Source organism: Myotis davidii, unplaced genomic scaffold (assembly GCF_000327345.1).
Source record: "Myotis davidii unplaced genomic scaffold, ASM32734v1 scaffold46, whole genome shotgun sequence".
In the NCBI taxonomy this organism is placed as follows: domain Eukaryota; kingdom Metazoa; phylum Chordata; class Mammalia; order Chiroptera; family Vespertilionidae; genus Myotis; species Myotis davidii.
The window spans coordinates 7712807-7721251 of NW_006383006.1; the positions used below are offsets into that span (position 1 = coordinate 7712807).

At 36.3% G+C, this 8445-nt stretch overlaps 1 pseudogene; it reads right to left on the reverse strand.

Annotated features, from left to right (window-relative positions):
* Positions 1 to 8445, reverse strand: part of LOC102762795 — a 102431-nt pseudogene that overhangs the window by 91987 nt on the left and 1999 nt on the right.

The window sequence follows — 8445 nt, forward strand, 5'->3', positions numbered from 1 at the left end:
CCTTTTCGTTTTGTGGTGAAGGAGGAAAGAAAACACAATGTATTGTACTTTTAAACTCAACTGCCAATAATATTTTGGCCCTTTTTCCGTGATACCCTGGGCATATAGCACAAATTTAAATATTAAAATTACTCCTGAGTTGGTAGATTGAAAGTAGCGCATTGCTCTTGTTCAGCTCTACTTATCTCTACTTTTCAAAAAGCAACCATATTCCTGGCATAGTTCATTTGTCTGGCTAATTATCTCTATGCCTAATTTACCTTAAAACTTTTTTTTTCTTTAATCAGTCATCAATTTTCTCTGGTACTTATGATTAGAAACTGTTTAGCCCATGAAAGGGCTCTTCTTGTTAAATCAGTTTTCACCAATTAGCTCTTATAACACAGTTCTTAAGAAATTGGTAGAAATTTTATTTTTGCAGCCACCCACAGAACATCAGTGTGGGTTTGCTTATACAGCGAGCAAATATTCAGCTCCTCAACTGAACAGGCCTTTTAATTCACAATATTTCCAGTAATTTTTCTTTGAGTGAATCACTCTTGTTTGGCTGCTTGGGTAGGACTCAATGCTGGAAGGCCAATTTATACATGTTTCTGGGTGAGCCAGTGAATCCCTCATTATTCCAATGATGTTCCATAGATCCTTACTGCCCCCTGCTATTCGGGACCCTGCCAGGGTTGGATTAGAAAATGAGCTGAGCCTGGATTTTGATGTGATAGCTAAGATATTTTTAATGTTTTAGGAAGGTAATGTGGAATCGCATTAAGCTTACTCTACCGAAATTCATGAAATTTTGTGTTTAGCCCTGAAGCTGACAATAGCTTGAAATGAAATCTTCCTTTATCTCTCTGTTTATGTCTCAAGTATATCTTCTAAAAAATGAAGTTTCCTTTAGATGAAACATTTTGCGGTTCTTATGTTTCCAGCACTGCCGTGAAATGAATATTTTGCAAACTTTTTTTTTTAATCCCCATTGCTTCATAATTTCATTATTATGGCCCTTGCTACATATCTTTGTAAAGTCATTTCTTAGGCAATTTATAGGCCCTATTAATTTAGAGATACATGTCTTAGAATTTTTCTCATATTATCTGAGCCTTGGAATTTTAAAGGTGCTTACCCAAAGTCTTTTTTTTATAGCCAAGCAGTATTCCATTGTGTAAATGTACCACAATTTTTTTATATACTCATGTACTGATGGGCACTTGGGCTGCTTCCAAATCTTGGCTGTTGTAAATAATGCTTCAACAAACATAGGGGTGTATATAGTCTTTCAAATTAGTGCTTTGGGTTTCTTTCCCAGAAGTGGAATTGCTGGGCCATAATGCAGTTCAATTTTTTAATTTTTTTGAGATAACTCCATACTGCTTTCCACAGTGGCTGCACTAGTCGGCATCAGAAATCTTACCCTTTGCAACAGCATGGATGGACCTGGAGATTATTATACTAAGCAAAATAAGCCAGTCAGAGAAAGACAATATCATATAATTTCACTCATATGTGGAGTGTAATGAACAAAATGAGGTAACAAGTAAAATAGAGACAAACTCATAGATAGAGAACAAGCTGACAGCTTTTGGTGGTCAGGGATGGAAGCTTGGGGGTGTGGAAGGATTGAGCAAAAAAGAAAAAACTCCTGAACACTGACAACAGTGTGGTGATTGCTGGGGGAGGAGGTGGAAGAAGGTATGGGGGGATAGATGGTGATGGAAAGAGACTTGACTTGGGGTGGTGAACACACAATACAGTGTATAGATGACATGTTGTGGAATTGTGCACTTGAAACCTGTATAATTTTGTTAACAAGTGTCACCCCGATCCTATAAAAAAAAGCCTAATATGCAAATCGACTGAATGGAGGAATGACCGGTCACTATGACATGCAATCCCCCCGCTCCCCCCCGGCCCCCTTTCGGTGCACAAATGTGTCATGCACTGGGCCTCTAGTATATTCAATAATATACTTAAAATGAATTTTTAAAATAAGGTGCTTACCCAAAGTATTATACCCTGAAAGTTTATGGAGATTAGATTTAGGGAATCTTGCTAGTATAGAAGATAAGATTAAAGGCAGTTTTGGAGAGGCAATATCTGAAAGAAAATGGGCTGAGAACTTTCCTGAGTTGAAGAGATGTGAATGAATCCTTAGATGGAAAGTGCATTTCAGGTTTCAAGTAACTTAAATAAATCCACCTCAGAATGAAACTGCAGAATATTAAGGATAGAGAAAAAATCTCAAAGACTACCTAATCCCAACAAAAGATTACCAAGAGAATTAGATTGCCAGTGAACTTCTCATATGTCACCATAGACTTCAGAGGACAATGAAGTAAACATCTTCAAAGTCCTGAGGGAAAATAACTGACAACCTACAATCCTATTCCCATAAATGGTTATTCAAGGGTAAGGGTAGACTAAAGACATTTTCAGATACACATTCCACCCACCTATCCTTTTAAAGAGCACTGTACCATTAGGCAAGAATACTCATCGAGGACAGGAGAAATGTAAGAACAACATTGAGCACAGAAGTTAAAAGATGTTGGTAAATTTAAAAAGAACAATAGGCCATTAAAAAGAATAATATCATCTACGTTAAAAAATAAGAAGCCAAAGCTAGATAATTTTATGGGAGTGGGAAATGTTCACATGCTCTAGGGGGATTGTCTTGCTTGTTTGGAGGAGAGAGACATTAAAAATTTAGACTTTGTTAGAAAAACATATAACATAGTACATATATCTAGGAAAACCACTAGAAGAATAGAAATATAACCTATAGCTTCCATACCAGCATAGAAAAACTTTATATTTTAACTGAAGCTAGAAAAGGAGGGGGAAAATAAGACCATCAGAAACAAGAAACAAAAAGGTGGATAAAATAAGTCTAAATGTATGAAGAATGATGATTGCTGAATACATATTAAATTGTAATCATGGCTCCTATGGAGTTTCAGATTACTCTGGATTTCCTGGGGGGTTGGGAGGAGGAAGGAGGTGGCCAGGAAACCATCTAAAACACCAGGATTATCAAAGCTGATTTACTCTTATCCCAATTCAGTTCAAAGTTGAAAACTTTCTTCCTTTAATATTATTTACAACTTAACCTCAGACAGATTTCCAGGTTTTCTGTATAACAACTAGAAAATAGCCTACATAAAAACTATTTTCATTTAACTCTGAAAAGAAGAAAAAAATACCTCTGCATTGCCTCTCAAACACCTGGAATCTAGTGTTTGATTCCCCTTCCCAGATGGTGTCTTTTAATCTAGCTCTTTAAAGACCGCCCATACGTTAGGAACACCAAATAGTATACTGCAATTTCAGAGATTGCTGTCTATGTTTACTATAATTATAGAGGCATTTAAAACTTTTGCATTTTGCCCCTGGGAGAAAAAAAATAGAAGGATTTGGGGTAATCAGTTGTTATGGATACATTTTGAAGTTAAATTGAAGCTGTGTTTTAGTTTGCCTGTAGCAAAGTCTGATTTCAAAAAGAGCTAGGGTTTTTGAACGTTGGATATTTGCAAATATTCTAAATTCATTGGCTTAAGTTTTTCAACCAGCCACTGACCGTCAGAAACCAGGAAATCAATAGATTATGTTTTATATTTATGATGAGCCTTATATTCTCAATATTAATTACCTAAATCGTTCACTTCATTAGTGGCTGTTTTCTTCTTCAGGAATTATTAGTATACTAGAGGCCCGGTGCATGAATTGATGCATGGGTGGGGTCCCTCTGCCTGGCTGGCAGTTGAGGCCTATCGGGGGCTGGCCAGCAGCGGGGAGGGACCATGGGAAGTTGGCCTGCTGTGGGGACAGGCTGTGGGAGGTTGGCTGTGGGAGCACACTGACCACCAGGGGGCAACTCCTGCATTAAGCGTCTGCCCCCTGGTGGTCAGTGCACATCATACTGACTGGTTGACTGGTCATTCCAGTTGTTTGGTCATAATGGTAGGTTAGGTTTATCTATATATATTTGTTTATTGAGGAAGGGATAGGAGAGAGAGTGAGACTTGTATGTGCCCTGACCGAGGATCAAATCTACAACCTTGGTGTATTGGTACAGTGCTTGAACCAATTGAGCTACCCGGCCAGGGCCTTTATTTTATTTTTTTTCTTAAGGTTTGGATGCTTGAGCTTAAGTTTACTTTTTTGTTCTCAAATCAAACTGTAGGTCACTCAGTTATGAGTATTAGTATTCTCAGGAATCCCCTGGTCTAAACTTTCATTACATAGAAGATGACACTGAGGTTCAAAGAGGAACTGTAACTTTCCCAAATCCTCAGGACTCTTTAGTGACAAAGATTTGGCCTGAATCCTTAAATAATGTGTGGGTTGTCTCTTCATAACATGTCCAAAGGAGGGTGACCATTTCACCATTTAGGTAAACTAGTTGTTTTATTATTTTAATATTTAATAAACACTATTTTATTCAGCAACACATCCTAATGCCAAACAAAAAAAGTATCAGTAGAAATTCAGTGAAGCAGCTTATTGATCAGGTTTTGTGAAATGTTGATGCTGCTGTCCACTCTGGCTAATTCATAAGAGGAAAAACCATTTAGAAAATTCCTGGATTCAATCAATTCTAATTAATAGTGTCTAAAATAGTAATTTATTATTATTTTAAAATTATAGAATATGTTATGAATATATAAAGGTGAGATAAAAATCTAATAGACACTCATATTTCTACCACTAGATTTAATAAATGTTTAATTTAAACTCATGGCTTTTATTTTTATCTAAGTTAATATCATGTTAATGTCCATGTAAATTATGATGTAAAATAATCACAATGTAGTATTCAATTGTATCATTTATTTTTCTATCCCCCAAAGATAATATGTAGTTTTTCCCCAAGTTATTTTTGCTTTCAGAAGTAGTTAACATCCTTATACAGCCCTCTTAGTATACATAGGGGAATTTTCTTATATATATAACCAGAAGTGGACAAGCTGGCTCAAATGTTTTTTCAATATTGCTCAATTGAATCAATTTTCCTTCCCACTAGCACAAATAAGAGCTCCTGCTTCTACATCCTTATATATTCTTGGAATCATCAAACTTTAAAATGTTTACCACAAAATGATATATTTTTTCATTTATTTGGACCTTTTCTTATGCCATTGAGATATTAAAGTATTCCACATAATTATCTTGAACATATTTGGTTAGATGTACACTTAGGATTTTTTGCTCCTGCAGTGAATATATATATATATATTTAGAAAAAATGGTCTTATATTTTCTAATTGATTATTGCTAGTACATGGAATGTTGCTAATTTTTTGTATAGTGTATTGTCTATCTAGTGACCTAAATTTATTAATTTTAAAGATTTTGTTTCTTTCTTTTCTACTATTTTTTCTACTACTATTTCTACTTTATTTTCTTATTTTGTTGGACTGTATAGATAGTCCAGTAAAATGCTAAAAAAAACCCCAAAACACCAGGAATAGCAGGCATTCATATCATAGTCTTTTTTGTTTGTTTCTTGAATTTTTAAAGTGAACTTATTGAGGTCACATTGGTTAATAAAATTAATTTCTGACTAGACTAGGAATACTTCTATTGTTTTGCCATTAAGTATTGTTTGATGTCTTTTTAGTAGATGTTCTTTATTAGTTTAAGGGAATTCCCTCCTATTTCTAGTTTGTTATAATTTTTTCATGCAGTGGACTTATTGGAGGCCTCATAAATTATTCTAGTTATAGGTTTAAATTTACTTAAAAAAAACACAAACTAGTAGTGTATAGAGAATATGTTGTAGGCTGAAAACATGGTAACTGCTGACTTAGGCTTTAGAATCAGGAAGAAAAAGAGGCGTGAATTATGCAAAAACTTAATTGCCCAAAAGATTCTACTTAATGAATGCTGAAACTATGCTGGGTCAGAGCATGCAGGCCTTGGACACAGTGGTTCTGAAGAAACCGGTACATTTGTCTAGTGAAGTCAAAAAGCCTGGTGGATCTAGGCGGTGTGCTGATGAAAAGTGATTCTATTTACAAACCATGTGTGGGAAGACACACCTACTGAACACACCAGGATTACGAAAGTCTTCGAAGTTCTTGTACAAATAGCTTGGGTTAACTAGTTTGTTTGAAACCCAAAACTGTACAGTCATTATTACCTTTAAATAGAGGCTAGGCTACAGTGAGTTAGGTCACCTTCTTCGTGTGCACATGTGTTGTGCTCCAGCCTGCGAGGAAAAACCATCAGTCTTTCCCACAGCTGTTCTCCTTCATTATGTAGTGGAAACCAGCTAAAGGGTCTTTCCAAGTCACTGTTCCAGGTTTGATCCCCACTTTAAAAACACCTGCCAAAAAGGTCCTTGACATCAAATCGGTTCAATTCCACAAATATTATTGCCAGCCTGGCTTGGCAAATGTATTGTGTAACTCATCATGTGAAATATGAAGATAATGAATTCCAAGACTTTTACAATTTAATTGTAACAGGGAGCCATTGGAGACTAAAATTGAAATTTTTGAGGGTAAAATACTGCTATTTTGAAGTTGAAATAAAGCAAGAGGCAGGAATTAGCCTTTGCAGCAGTTCTCAACCTGTGGGTCGCGACCCCACTGGGGGTTGAACGACCCTTTCACAGGGGTCGCTAAGACCATTGGAAAACACATATATAATTACATTATGATTCATAACAGTAGCAAAATTACAGTTATGAAGTAGCAACGAAAATAATTTTATGGTTGGGGGTCACCACAACATGAGGAACTGTATTAAAGGGTCGCAGCATTAGGAAGGTTGAGAACCACTGCTTTAGGGGAACCTTTTTCTTTGTTTTGGGATGGATTATTTTGCTTTTAGTCATGTAGATTTAAATCATGGGCCTCCCTACCTACTCTGGGGAGCTCTGAATGCAATGAATTAATGTAAATGTACTTGCGTTAGATTGAGTTGTAAGATAATTTTTTAAGTAAATTGAGTGTAATAGCACTATTGTATAACAGCCGAATTAAAAAAAATTTCCCCTTGAAATAAATTGATTTTTCTTTGAGTGTTTGTGAGTACATTTGCAAAAAACTCTGCTGGTTGTTTATAAATTGTTTCCACTTTTTTTTTTTCCTGAACACAGAGCTAGACTATATTTCCTAATCTTCCTTACAATTAGTTGTGATGCTGTCATTGGTTCTTGTTAAAAATATGTAAGTGGAAGTGATGTGTGGCATTTCCAAGGCAAGACTGCTAATATTACATAGGCCTCCATGCTTTCTTCTTTTCCTTAATGAATGCAGTTGACAGAGTCTAAAGGATGACAAGGCCCCAAGACAAAAGAAGCCTGGGTCCCTCAATTGCCTCCAAATGGAACACTACTTGCAGACCTGGAACACTATCTTGAAACCTTAAACGAAAGGAAAATAAGCTATTTTGTTGAAATATTTTATCTTACTTACTATAGCAGGTCACGTTACCTTAACTAAAACAGTGTTCTTGTCTAAGCACTGCTTCATAGCAAACTGGGGAACTGGACTTCTAGCACATAAATGTATGGGCTCCTCTCTCCACTTAAAATGCGAGGAGATATGTGAAAAGGATCTGAAGTAGATTTGGCACTGCAACATCGGGTTGAATCATTGATATATCACCCATGGAATTTTTGTTTTTAGACAAAATAATTCAGACATTAGGAAATAAGATTTTAGAATATTATCAATGATTAATTTCTAAGGTTGAGACACACGTAGTAGGTATGGAGTAGGATCTTTCTCAAGGGAATCCATTACTCTACTATAAATCATTCAGAGGTGAGAAAATGAATCATAGATTAGGAGAGTTGGGATTATGTAGTGGAAACACGCATTCTGGTAGATGCCGCGCCAGTGGGAGACTCCATAGATATCCACTACCCTTTTTGCTTTTCCGGTTGGGTGTTTTCTTGCTTCTTCGTATTTCAGATCTTTGACTTGATATTTGCAATCCTCTAGTCTGCTGTTGGAAGTCTGTATAATATTCTTTATTTCAGTCAGTGTATGCTTGATTTCTAGTTGGTCCTTTTTCACAACCTCGAGGGTCTCACTAGACTTATTGAGGATCTCATTAAATTTATCAGCAGTCTCACTAGATTTCTTGAGTGTATCGCTAAGTTTATCAGTGGTTTCTAGAAAATTCTTGAAAAACCTTATAAATGTGGTTTTGTACTCTATATCCAGTAGTTTGCTTTCCTCCATTTCTGTCATTTGTGACCTGTTTCTTCGTCTCCACATTTTTTATACTTCCCTGTGTTGATAGAGTGGCTTTCTGTGCTAGATGTCCTATAGGGCCCAGTGGCTCAACCTCCCCAATTACCTGAGGTGGACGCTCTTGGTGCACCCCTTTGTGGGCTTTGTGCACAGTCTTGTAGTTAAACCTTGATTGTTGTAGGTATCACTGGGAGGAATTGACCTCCAGGCCAATTGGCTGTGAGAATCAGCTGTGTCTGCA